This window comes from Cupressus sempervirens, chromosome 1 (genome assembly GCF_028749045.1).
Source record: "Cupressus sempervirens isolate cs-2001-9-10 chromosome 1, ASM2874904v1, whole genome shotgun sequence".
NCBI classification, from domain to species: Eukaryota; Viridiplantae; Streptophyta; class Pinopsida; order Cupressales; family Cupressaceae; genus Cupressus; species Cupressus sempervirens.
Window position 1 is genome coordinate 266262889 of NC_143118.1, and position 13115 is coordinate 266276003.

Genomic DNA, 13115 nt, shown 5'->3' on the forward strand with positions numbered 1-13115 from the left:
TTGGATTTCCATTAATGTTAGCCTTATCATATTCCTTGCCTTGGGGTAGTGAGGGTGCTGTGAATATTTCTAATAACTTCTAGATTTACCAGATACTTCTTATGGAAGACGTTCCTACACATCCTATTGACCCTCTCTTTGTCTCTTTTGAAGAACATAGCAAGGGCCATAAACATGGCCATAATGTCTAGGTCAACGCTATTTCCATCTATACTCTTGAGGTACTATATCCCTAGAAAATTATTGATAACCTCTAATACTAAGGAATGTGGAAAATTGATGATTCTCCAAAGATTATTTATGGTTATAATATCCATGACCTTGGTTTGCCTTTCTAGGCCTCTAAGATGCAATAGAGTATCCATGGGAGAGAAGAACTAATAAATTGATCAATTTCTATCTTAAACAATGTCGAATTGGCTATGTAGTGGATAGAATGGTTGAATATTTTAATTTATTAATTCGTAGAAATTTACAAAATAGTGAATTTATAATTTAAAATTAATATTAAATAATAATTTAATAGCCAATATGTAGGTTGGTTAGATGCTTCCAAATAATGTTGCCTAACACCATAAATAAGGACAGATTTAGGGAAGCAATCTATGGTACACAACATTACATAATTAAAATGACCTCATACTTCTTACATCTATACCATTAAGTGTATTGGAGAGCCTTAAAAGCTTGAATAAAGTTGATAAATTAATAACCTCTACATTTGATAAAAAAGCTCACTATCTTTATTGAGAATCTCCATTATAATTTGTGATTATCAACTTGGATAACTGCACTTTGACATGGTTAAACCAGAATAAGTGCTTGAAGGAAGACACGTGCACCTTTATGTAACATAAAGGAATCTATCAAAATAAGGTAAACATTAAAAGTATGGATCGATCACTAACTTCGAGAGGAAATATTAATGTGGAAATTCTAACTAACTAGTACCTATATACTAAAACAATATGAGATTAGCAACCTATGGGAAAGTATTACTACTTTAGTACTAGGTAAGGGTAACTTCCTAAACTATTATAATAAGTATCTTAATGGACTAATAGATTATTTAAGAATCAATTATCAACTATAACTTAGTGTCAAGATTATTACCCACTTTTGAATGTATAAGGTTATTGAAGACATTCTTTGATTAGTATTCTATCATCCTCCAAATTGGCTAACTTGTCAGCTAGTTTTTTTACCTTCTCTCTAGATATGATTAAATTCAAATTCTATGAAATGCATGACCAATTGGAGGGATTTTTCTAACATTGAATTTAGTTTCCAATTTAGAGTTTTTCTAGTCTAAGTTACATTATTGATTATTTGGGAGTCACCTTCCACTATTAATTTATTGATACTTGAGGTTCTTGCTAAATTGGAGACCTTGTGTTAAAGCTATAATCTCAACCATATTATTGGTGTTACTATCTAGAGATTTGGCTAACTTACCTATAATTTAACCCTTATAATCATGAATGATGCAACCTACACTAGCAGTTCTTGGGTAGCCTCTTGACGCACTATCAAAATTTAATTTGTGTCATCCTGCTCTAAGTGGTTCCCATTTACATAATAGTTTGGCTTCTTTGGTAGATTTTCCCCATTCCCATACTAAGGGGGATTAATCAAGCCTGTCCAATTCTTTCAAACAAATTCATTCCAAAGTGAGAAGGATTATTCATAATGATTTAATTTCCTTAGTCTACTATTCAAAGTTTCAACAATGCTTACCTCTCTCTTATTTCTCAATGATTCAATCGACATTGCTCTATCTTGGAATAATCTTCGATTATGTTCTTTCCATAGTTCCCATGTTAGTATAGATGGGATTACTATCTTGATGTCCTTGTATAGATTGTTTGTGAATTTGGAAGGCCATTGTTATAGGAAAGGTTGAGTACCAATTTAAATTTTGATAGACATTGTTCCAACAATTGAAAGCATAAAGGAAATTAAGTAACACGTGATTAACTATTTTAAAATTTTGCTTACATAATAAACTTATTAATAGACTTTCATAGCCTACTTTCTGGAACCATTATGTTGTAATCAATCATTTATGCATAGTTGCCCAAAGAAAGTTGCTTGCTTTTGGTAAGCATGCATCATGCCAACATAAATGAAGCTTCAAATACTTAATGGATACATTCTACCCATCTTTGAACTTGTAGCTATTATTATTAGATTTACACCACACTATTTTGTCTTTCCTATCTTTAATTTAGAAAGATTTATTGTTAATATATTCCAAATATATCTTCTTTTGGTATTCTAATAAATTAACACCATTCTAAGATCTCCATTTCCATCTTAGTGTTGGAGATTCCTCATCCCTTTCTATATAGTGAATCAATTCCTCCCTCCATTCTTGTTTTAATGTATTTTGGATATATGGATCAATTTCATTTTACTAAAGAGGGGTATAACCTACCCAAGAGTCTTCCCAAAAGGGAGCCTCCCTCCCATCTTCAATGTCCCAAGTTAACTTATTATTGATGATTTTTCTACAAGATATTATAAAGTTCCAAATTCTCGATCCATTTGGGTTGTTATTAAATTGAAAAATGTTAATGGGGTCTGTGTTTAGCACATATTTATTTAGGAAAATACTTTCCCATTTCCTTTGAGGGTCATACAGCAACTTGATGCAAGAGCATCCTCGAGTAGTCAACAATCCTATATGCAGGAACATTGGGCTCAGATTTGTGGATTTATGGTTTGTGTAGTTGGGGATGTGTTTGAGGCACATTTGGGAACCTTGTCCCAAGTGTGCATAAAGTTTGGTGTAATCATGTTGGAGTTAGAGCCATTTTGGTGGTTGTTGGTAATGTGTTCCTATTTTATTAGCATACCTTGGAGATTATTTCAACGAGCTTCGATCTGAGTGAGTTGGCTTATGCACTCTTGGATTTGAATAGTTGGATGACACATGAACCTATTCCTAAGGGCGTGAACTCTTGTGTTATCATATGGTTTTTTTATGCATTGTAAACTTGGAGCTTGTCCTAAGTGTTTAGTTATTTCATGTATTTGATATATGTTGTCAAGTTGACTTGTGACTTGAGGGTTTATTTAATGTAACTTGTTAGGGTGACATGTGGCTTGGTTTTGTATAAGTAGAGGGTCTTTTGATGTTTTAAATCATTCATTTAGGATGGAGTTAAGCATGAAGTAGATGGGAGGAGTGAAGTTGAGTAGAACTAGTAGCTAAGTGTGGGCTTGGGAAACAAGAAGGTTGCTTGGTGGCTTGAGAGCACGAGTTTAGATTCTTCTTGGGGTTTCTACTAGATTGTGGGTTTGGGCTAGCTAGAATTTGGATCTTGTGAGGTCTTTTAGAATTGCTATTGTAATTATTGATGTATTTGGCCGCAATCCAAAAGGCCTTACAATCGAGCATGTGTATGTAAATCTTATGATTCTATTATGAGAATTGACATTGTTGTGGATCTAAATCTCTATTTTATTGTGTATATTTAGTTGTGTGGTTAATTACTGGGGGCTAGGACATTGTCTATGGGGATTTTCCTGCCTTATACTACATCAAGTGGTATCATAACTAGTTGATCTTGTGATTTGTTGCTTTGGGTTTTCGAAGATCTTGGAAGATGCCTTCAAGAACATTGGACCCTAGGGTGATTACAGATCTTTGTGATATTATGGAGACTAAGATTTCATAGAAGGTTAAAGTAGATTTCAGATCTAAAATGGAATGCAATCCTCTTCATGTGTTGGGCATAACTTGCATCAAAATAATCTTAAATCAACATTTATTTATTTTTTATAAAAGTGTATAGAATCAAGTGTAGAACAATAATATGTTTTATTTTGCATCTGGTTAAGTAGATCAAAAGTTATTAAAAAAATGGTAGACATATGTCTAAGAGGAGTGTCAAAACATTGATATAGAAAAATTAACTTCACAGTGCTAATCTTGTCCAAAAATTAAAAAAATTATATGGTTAGAATGGTAATAAAATGTGTGAGGATATGGTGGTAATTTAAGAGACACCCACTTCACCATTTGCAAAACCTAATGAATTCAAAGACGAGAATTCATCTTAGAAGATGAAAAAATATCTAAAGCAATGAAAAATGGAGGGAAACATGAACCCAAGCCTTTAGGTAGTTTAACCGACCTATTACTAAGCTAAAACGTTATCACATTTTTGTATTCACAAAATATGACTGTGTTATGTTTAGTAAGAGTAAATTATCATACTAGACATATCGCGATCATGTTATGCTTAGTAAAACTATGCTAGCAATAATACAATCACGTTATACCTGTGTAAAAGTAAAATCAATTGTTCAAGGGCCTAATAGGCCTAGTTAGGCCCAATTAAAGAAGCAACTACCTAAAAGTGGGTTAATTTCACCAAATTAATAATTAGATCATATAGGTAACTATAAATTTTTTATAAATCTCGAGTTTTATGCTTTGAAACAACCATGCATGGGATATATTAGAAGCATCACATTTTTCAATCACTTCATCATTTGGTTTAGAATATTGTGGGAATAATTAAAAATATTGTAAGGAAAACATGTGTATTACCAAAGACTTCCCAAAGCCCACCACAGAAGGAGTGTCATGGATGGACAATGCATAATGGGTTTTATTTGAGATTCAAATGTCAATTCTATCAAGGAAATTTTAGCTTTGGGAACTCAAACTATGGATCTTGGAATCATTTAGTTTGTTGTTCATCCAAATGGTGACCCTTATAGGGTAGACCTAATTATAATGCAAGAATACAATATAAGGATAGGATATAAGAGAGAGATTCTTGTGGCTAAACTAGAAGATAAATCATCTCATGAAGAAATGATAGAGACTACCTGTGAAAGCTCTGAGGTATGTTGATTCATTTTAGTCAACTTTATATTTGATTTTTATCATGTAGGAAAATTTAGCGATGGGTTTTTGTGTGTATATGCATAGGAGGTAGAAGGTTTTGAAATTAAGCCAAGGGTGCATTACCATGACAAATACCATGACAAACAAAGAAATATGCAACAACATTCTTCTCGAATGATTGAAAAATATATAAGATCTCTTGCCCAAATGAAAGGAAAATTGATGGTCAACATTGATAGCTAATTTAGTGTAGATCTTGAAACAATGAAACATGTTGATAAGTACTTTGGTGAATGTATGTATATAACTATGGAGGTGCCCCAACTTTCCTCTCTCTCTCTCTCTCTCTCTCTCTCTCTCTCTCTCTCTCTCTCTCTCTCTCTCTCTCTCTCTCTCTCTCTCTCTCTCTCTCTCTCTCTCTCTCTCTCTCTCTGTTTATGTTCACAGTAATAAAATTGTATTTTTGATAAAAGTAAAAATTAATTGTGTATAAGTGAATGAAATTAATAAATAAAGAACAATTATCTTCTGAATTAAAGGCCCATCAAACAACTTGTATTCATGTGTACACTCGAAAAATAAATTTGAAACAATAGAGGTAAAACTTTCCATGATAGTCTAGTAGTTGTAGGTGCCATCTTCATCCCAAGTTTTCCATGATAGCCTAGTAGTTGCAATGGGGTCCTTTACATAAGTTTTGAAGAATTCTAAAGAGAGTTTAAATTGGTTAATTTGAAATTCATCACAAGTTTTCCATGCTAATCTAGTAGTTGCAGGTGCCATATTTATTGCAAGTTTTCCATGATAGTCTAGTAGTTGCAGGTGTCATCTTCGTCACAAGTTTTCTATGACAATCTAGTAGTTGCATGTGTCAACTTCATCACAAGTTTTCCATGATAGTATAGTGGTTTCACGTGCCAGCTTCATCACAAGTTTTCCATGACAATCTAGTAGTTGCAGGTGCCAACTTCATTACAAGTTTTTCATGACAGTCTAGTAGTTTTAGGTGCCAACTTCATCACAAGTTTTTTGTGATAGTCTAGTAGTTGCAAGTGCCAACTCCATCACAATTTTTCAATGATAGTCTAGTAGTTACAAGTGCTAGTTTCATCACAAGTTTTCATGACAATCTAGTAGTTGTAGGTGTTAGCTTCATCACAAGTTTTCCATGACATTCTAGTAGTTACAGGTGCCATCTTGTCACAAGTTTTCCATGATAGTCTAGTAGTTGCAGCATGTGTTAGCTTCATGAAAATATTTCTATGATAATCTAGTAGTTTTAGGTGTCATCTTTGTCACAATTTTTCCATGACAGTCTACTAGTTTCAAGTTCTATCTTCATCAATAAATTTCCATGACAATGTAGTAGTTGCAGGTGCCAACTTAAATGCAAGTTGTCCATGATAACCTAGTAGTTGTAGGTGCCAACTTCATCATAAGTATTACATGACAATCTACATGTGCCATCTTCACCATAATTTTTAGACATATCATGTGTTAAGTGCAACCAAGGTGAATGTTAACTAGGTCTTCCCAATCTCAACAATCTCATGAATTATTCCTCCTATATCCTTTTATAAGATCATATTAAGTTGTGTTTCAATGCACCTTCTTTTCTAAGGTATATGTAGATCTTATCATTGAACTTTAGATTTTTTTTCATGTAGGTACTATAAAAGGATAAGGAGGTCTAGTTGGGAGAAAGATTTAGAACTGGTGACATCAATTGAAGTGAGATATCTAAGATTATGTTTTCCTTCTTGATTTATGAAGTAGGGTGATCCCTGCTATGCAAACTATACCATTACTTTTTATAGGGTTCCCCCCCTCTCTCCATTTTCTCTCTCTCATTCCTTACCCTTATCATTCTTCTATCTCTAGGTATAAAATTATTGCAGATCCAATTGTTGTATTTCCTCCATTGACAAATATAAGTACTTCTAGAGACTTGTTGGCTATAATGTGTTGAAAAGGGTCATGAGGGGTCCTAGTGTGTCAAAAGGGATATTAGGACCCCTTAAAATCCCTTAAATTTTTGTTTCAAAGTACATGTGCACCAAAGACCTTATGTCACTATTTGAGTTACTAGTAGATCGTGAGTATTCATCATTATCATCATTAGACATAAGCTCACATGCATATCTTACTTCTTTTCTTTGTCATTTTCCTCTTCCTAGCTCTTCAGGTCCTTAGTTGTAACTTTTTTAATGGATCCAAGAAGCTCTTTTCACTCTTTCCCATTAACCAGGTGGGTTTCATCTCTTAATATTGAGTAGTTCATTAATAGTTTATTTCTTAATAAAATTCATAACCAGATTCTCTGTAGCCAATTTACTTCATGATTACTGTAGTATGTTCTCCTCAACTGAACATTTTGTAATCGATTGATATATAGTTATATTTTTCTCTCAGTCAATTCTTTAAGCATGTGATTGAGGTTGTAGATCCACAAAAGGGTTGAACTATAGATCTAGTGGAAGAATAGTATTAGATTCATCAAGTGTGTCCTAATGCCCCTTACGACACACGTGATGGCTATAATGTGGCAAAAGGGGCCATAAGGGGTCCTAGAACTTCTCAAAAGGGACACTACCTAACCCCTTATGACCCCTTGGGAAAATACATTACAACCATCAAGTGTTCCTTAAGGGCTCTTATGACCCCTTGAGACACACTTGATGGATCTAATACAATTCTTCCACCAAATCTAGATTTCAACCTTTTTGTGGATCTCCAGGCTATTACGAGCTTAAAGGATTGGCCAAGAGAAAGAATGAAATTATTAACAAAATAATTAGGATTAAGAGACATATCCCACATGGTTAATGGGAAAGAGTGGGAAGAGTTTCTTGGACCCATGAAAGAAGTTACAAAGGACCTAAAGAGATAGGAAGGGGAAAGCGACAGAGGAAATAAGTAATATATGTATGGGAACCTATGTTAGATGGTGATGATGATGATGAAACTCACCATCTACTAGTAGCTTAATTAGTAATAGAAGGTCTTTAATGCACATGTACTCGGAAACTAAATTTTTAGATTGAGAAGTGGCAAGTGTTGTGGAATTATCCATATAGAAATTTGACTCTACCACCCCCTCTCTCTCCTCCCTTACATATCCTCCCCCCTTCTCTCTCTATATCTTACTCTCAATCTCTCTCATTGTTTTTGGTTCTACATAACCCGATGGGGTTATGGAGAACTAGATGCAATTCTTTTAATTTTCATAATGCGATCACATTTTATTACAAATAGTGTGATTGCATTTTTAGTAATTTAAAATGTGATTGTGTTATGGCTAAGATAAAAAAATTTAATGTTATTTTCTTGACTCATTAATAAGCCAAGCCTCATTTTGAAATTTAATGAAAATTTCACATAATGTATAGTCTTGACTTTTTTTCATGGTGTCCACCTTTTTGCACCCCATCTTGGTGCATATGCCTACAATGTACTTTATATTCTTCAAAAGTTTTGGGAATGATCTTGGAAACTAGTATTTACAAAAGTGTCAAGAACATTTAGTTCTCACAAATCCCATCATGGCATATATGACCTTTACACAAATTTTAATTTCATTACTGAAATCAACAATGAAATCTATCTAGATTACAAACAAGAAAAATTGAAAGAAAGGTTAAGACTTGTGATTGCTAGATTAGTTTGTAATTAATTAATTTTCTGACTATGGATGTGGGAATATTTCAAGTTCAAATGAGACAAGGAGGAGAAGTCACAAAAAAATTATTGATTAGTCTTGCAATTTTAAGGGCTTTATATATGGAATCCCAAAAATTAAAGATATTTTTTTGAAAGAATATTTTTTTCAAAAAGAAATGAGATTGGTGCCCTACCTATTACATCTATAAAGGCCCTCTTCATGTTAATAAGTGATGAAATAGGGAAAGAAAGAAAATAGAGGCTATAGTTAATTAGGTCCATCAGCTTGGAATTTATGATGAAGATGAATATGAATCTATTAATGAATACCCATCAAAACCTTCTAGTATTCCTTTAGAGTTTCTCACCTGATGAGGAGAAGGATTTTTTGTATATTCTTGAAGATTCTAAGTCACTCCAAAGTGACAAGGATGATGAATAATGTAACTCCTTTGGATCCTCATATCCATAAGTTTCATTCTTTTGTAGAATGATATCTTTAATTCCATAATATAATTCCAAACATAATGCATCAACTAATATCATAGAGGAAACTAAAGTAATAGAAAGGGAGCATAACACAATGATGATCCCTCATAGAACCTAGAAGTGCAACAAGAAGTGACTTGCTAATCTCTAGCTCCAAAGGCACAGTTTAGATGATAACATTGATACCCCAATAAAAAAACATCACTCGTTGAACAATGAATTTCCTCTATGGAAACAACAACCTTTTTTTTTAAAAAAATAGACTTTTGTATAGGAAATTTTTCTTGCCAAGCATGACACAATGAGCATTGTAAATTCTTGTATAAGTTTATTTATCAAGCATGGGTTGAATTAGACTATCATGGGAAAGAAGTTGTGCAAGATGAAATATTTCCAATATACAATGATCTCTCTCACTATATTCAGGAAGAAGAAAGGCAACTAGTTTCAACCTTTGATAGAAATGTTGACATCTAGAGAGATTATCTTTTGATAAAAAAAGGGCTCATTCTCCTTTATTAGAATAAACTTTGAAAAATGAGACACTCGATGACATTGGTTCAAAAGGAAATATGCACAATATACATATGATCTGTACTATGATATGTCGAGGTATCACACTCTCAGTCTATTTTTCATCAATCAAACCAAAAAACCTTCATTTCTTTCTCACTAACGGTGCAAATGCTAATATAGCTCGTTATCAGTGCTTTCCAAAAGGTCAGTGGTAAACCACCCAAACCAAGTTATGTTTTGGAAATATTAATCATACTTATTCTTTGGTTTGTATAGTACCTATTGTTCTTTTTATAGACCATGTTAACCATGTCATTTTTGTGAAATTTGAACTTAAGTGTTATGATAGCCTTATGGAAGTCACACATTGGCTACACATGAACCATTTTACTATTACTATAAATTATTTCCAATTTAAAGGAGTTTATATACCTCAGCTTACTTGGGTCAAATATAGTACTACAAAAGAAACTAAATTGTTTCCAAAGAAGGGTTTTCATAACCATATCTGGTTTACTAAACAAATTGATTTAGTTCAATCACAATTTCATGAGAACTAGATTGTTTTTTTCAGAGAAAGGTTTTTTCCAAAGATCTCACCAAGCTTAAAAGGAATCTTCAGTGCTCTCTACCCCTCAAGATAGATTCTAGTGGAAAGGAAATTATAGATTGAGGGCATGCCAACTACTTTCTTCTGAGTATAGTAGAACATGAAATGTGCAAAAGGGAAATCAAAGATTTATTATCGAAAGGTCTCATTAAGGCCTCATCATTTCCATTCTCATGCCACACTATGTATGTCCCAAAGAAGGATGAACACGGGAATGAACTACCAGAAAAAAGGTTAGTGGTTAATCACAATAGCTTGAATACATGTTTGTTAAATAATCAATATACTCTACCTTCAAAAGCACATATGACAATGTATTTTTGGTGCTAATATTTATTCAAAGATTGACCTATCCAAAGGTTTCTGGCAGATAGGTTGAGGAAGTTGATAAATTCAAATTTTCCCTCTTTGTACTGCAAAGGGCTCTATCAATAGATAGTTCTCCCATTTGGAATCAAAATTGCACCATCTATCTTTCAATAGATGGTGGATAATATCTTTTGCCCATATTCAAAATTTTTGATCCACCACATAGATGTCATTTTAGTTTTCTCAAGTCATAAGTTTCATGTTGAACATCTAAAAATATTCTTTGTTGTCTGATTCAAGAATGACATCCTATTAAATCCTAATAAATGTCAGTTTTTCACAGATTCTATCAAGGTACCAAGCTTCTTCCCAATGGAAAAATTGAAACTCAGAGTCATACTCTTTCTAGAATACAAAATCTATATGTTTCCAATATCAAAGAACTTAATAGATTTTTGGGATTAGTCAATCATATTGTTGGGTTTTACTAGATTATTGTCTCTGACATAACATTATTGAAAAAACTCCTAAAAAAGAATCCTCCTAAATGGACTAGAGAATATGACGAGGCCATCCAACCTATCAAGGAAAAGTGTGTTGAAATCCCTCTACTCTTGTTGCTTGGTTTAGGTGTTAGATAACTTCTTCTTCTTCTTCTTTTTTTTTTTTTTTTTTTGGGGGGGGGGGGGTTGTGAATCAGTTATATACAATTATCCTACATGCTTTTCAAATAATTTAACGCCAGATTAAACCTCATAAACTATCATAATAATAACTCAGTGACCGTAATCAACTTCTCAAATCGAAATTATAATATTTTAGCATCAAATTATTATCTTACTATCTATTACTTTACCAAGTATCATAAATTCAACTTAGCTTATACCGAGTTGCAACAACAAGTAAATAACATGAAAATCAACTTGCAACACATAAGCAATGACACAATTTATAGAGGTATTCTAACATGGAAACTTTGTTGAGGGAAAGACCACCTGGGAACCAACAACCTAAATGTTTCGCTCTTTTGAAGTGAGCTCTTTTAGGATTCAACCTTGATAAAGGTGACATGCACATTTTTAGTGTGACCTGGTTAGAGGATTTTAACCAAATATCATATAGACCTTATCACTCCTTGTCATTAAAAAAGAGTGTCTTTCTCTAAAGGACTTGCAAACATCACTAATCTATGTTACCATGTAAGATCTCAAAGACTGTTAGGTCCACTTGGTTAAGATATTTTATCTGCTATAATGGTAAGATGGTAACTATCAAATGATCTACTAGGTTTAGCACTACCTTGCTTCACTTTGTCTTCTTCCTTTTGCTCCTTTTTTGGTTGGTCCACACTCTTTCTCTTTCACTTTGCACTTCCTCTGCTTGATCTTTCTTCTTTTTCTCTACTCAATTCATCTTGTTATTCTTTCACCTTTAATAATTTGCACTTTATTAGCATCTATCAGTAATAATCAACAACCAAAACCAATTTCAATCATCTCTTTAAGTAACTAACTTCTACCTTCTAGATTTTTTTGCTTAAACATGATCATAGATCTCATATTCATTGTATTTAGTCACTTGGAAAATATAACTTCCTTGAACTTTGTTCTCATCCTTATCTTTCTTAAATATCTTTCATCAAATCTTCATTACATTTCTCCAATCATAGATCTTATAACTAACTTTGACTTTATCCTCTTAACTTCTCAACTATTCTTTATTTTCACCATAAGTTGCCCTCATATTCAATCTTTCTTAACTTGTTATTCTTGTTCATGCTCAATGAACATTGCAACTTAATGAGGTAATACATCACTCAGTTAATGCTAGAGTTATTCAATTAACACTAAACTTTACTTTTACTTTACCAGACACTCAGTGATAACTAAAATCATTCAGTGAATATTGTATCTCTTCTTTAACCTAGTTGTTCAGTGTAACTTGTGTAATTTGGTGAATACATGGACTTCATCACAACATTACATGACTGTAAAACAATCAAACCAACATTATACTATCATAATCCAATTCATTTAAGTACCCATTGAACAAACATACTCATAAACTCTATCATCACACTTTCTTCAAGTTCTCTTCATCAATCAAATGATATGGTACTATCACTAGTAAATTTGGACCTATTTTTCGATGCTTTGAGGTCGAAAGTTTGATGCTTCCATGTAAAAAAATAACATCACTAGAATTTTGTCACAAAAGTTTGACGCACTCCATGGCTATCGATTTATCAATAGCATACTTCATTGAAAATAATCCCCACCAATGCAACATGGTGGCATCAGACTACTAGTTTGAAACATCAAAATATCGACGACATCCATCGATGATTCAATGGGTTTGTCATACTGTCAATGATGGGTGATGTCAAAATATTGACTCGTGCCAAAGAATACTTGACAGGTTTGTCATACCATTGACGGTAGGTCGCATCGATATTTGGATGACTCCCATAGATGACTCAACAGTCTTCTCAAACCCTCAACGATAGGTTGTGTCAAAATATCAACGACTATCATAGTTTTAAAAAGAAAAATTTAAAACCTAATTTGTTAATTTCCACCTTTCAATCCACTACTCCTTGCAAACATTAGTCTCAAATACAATGCTACAGGAGCTTCAAATGATATTGTATTCTACAAGTAGTAATAG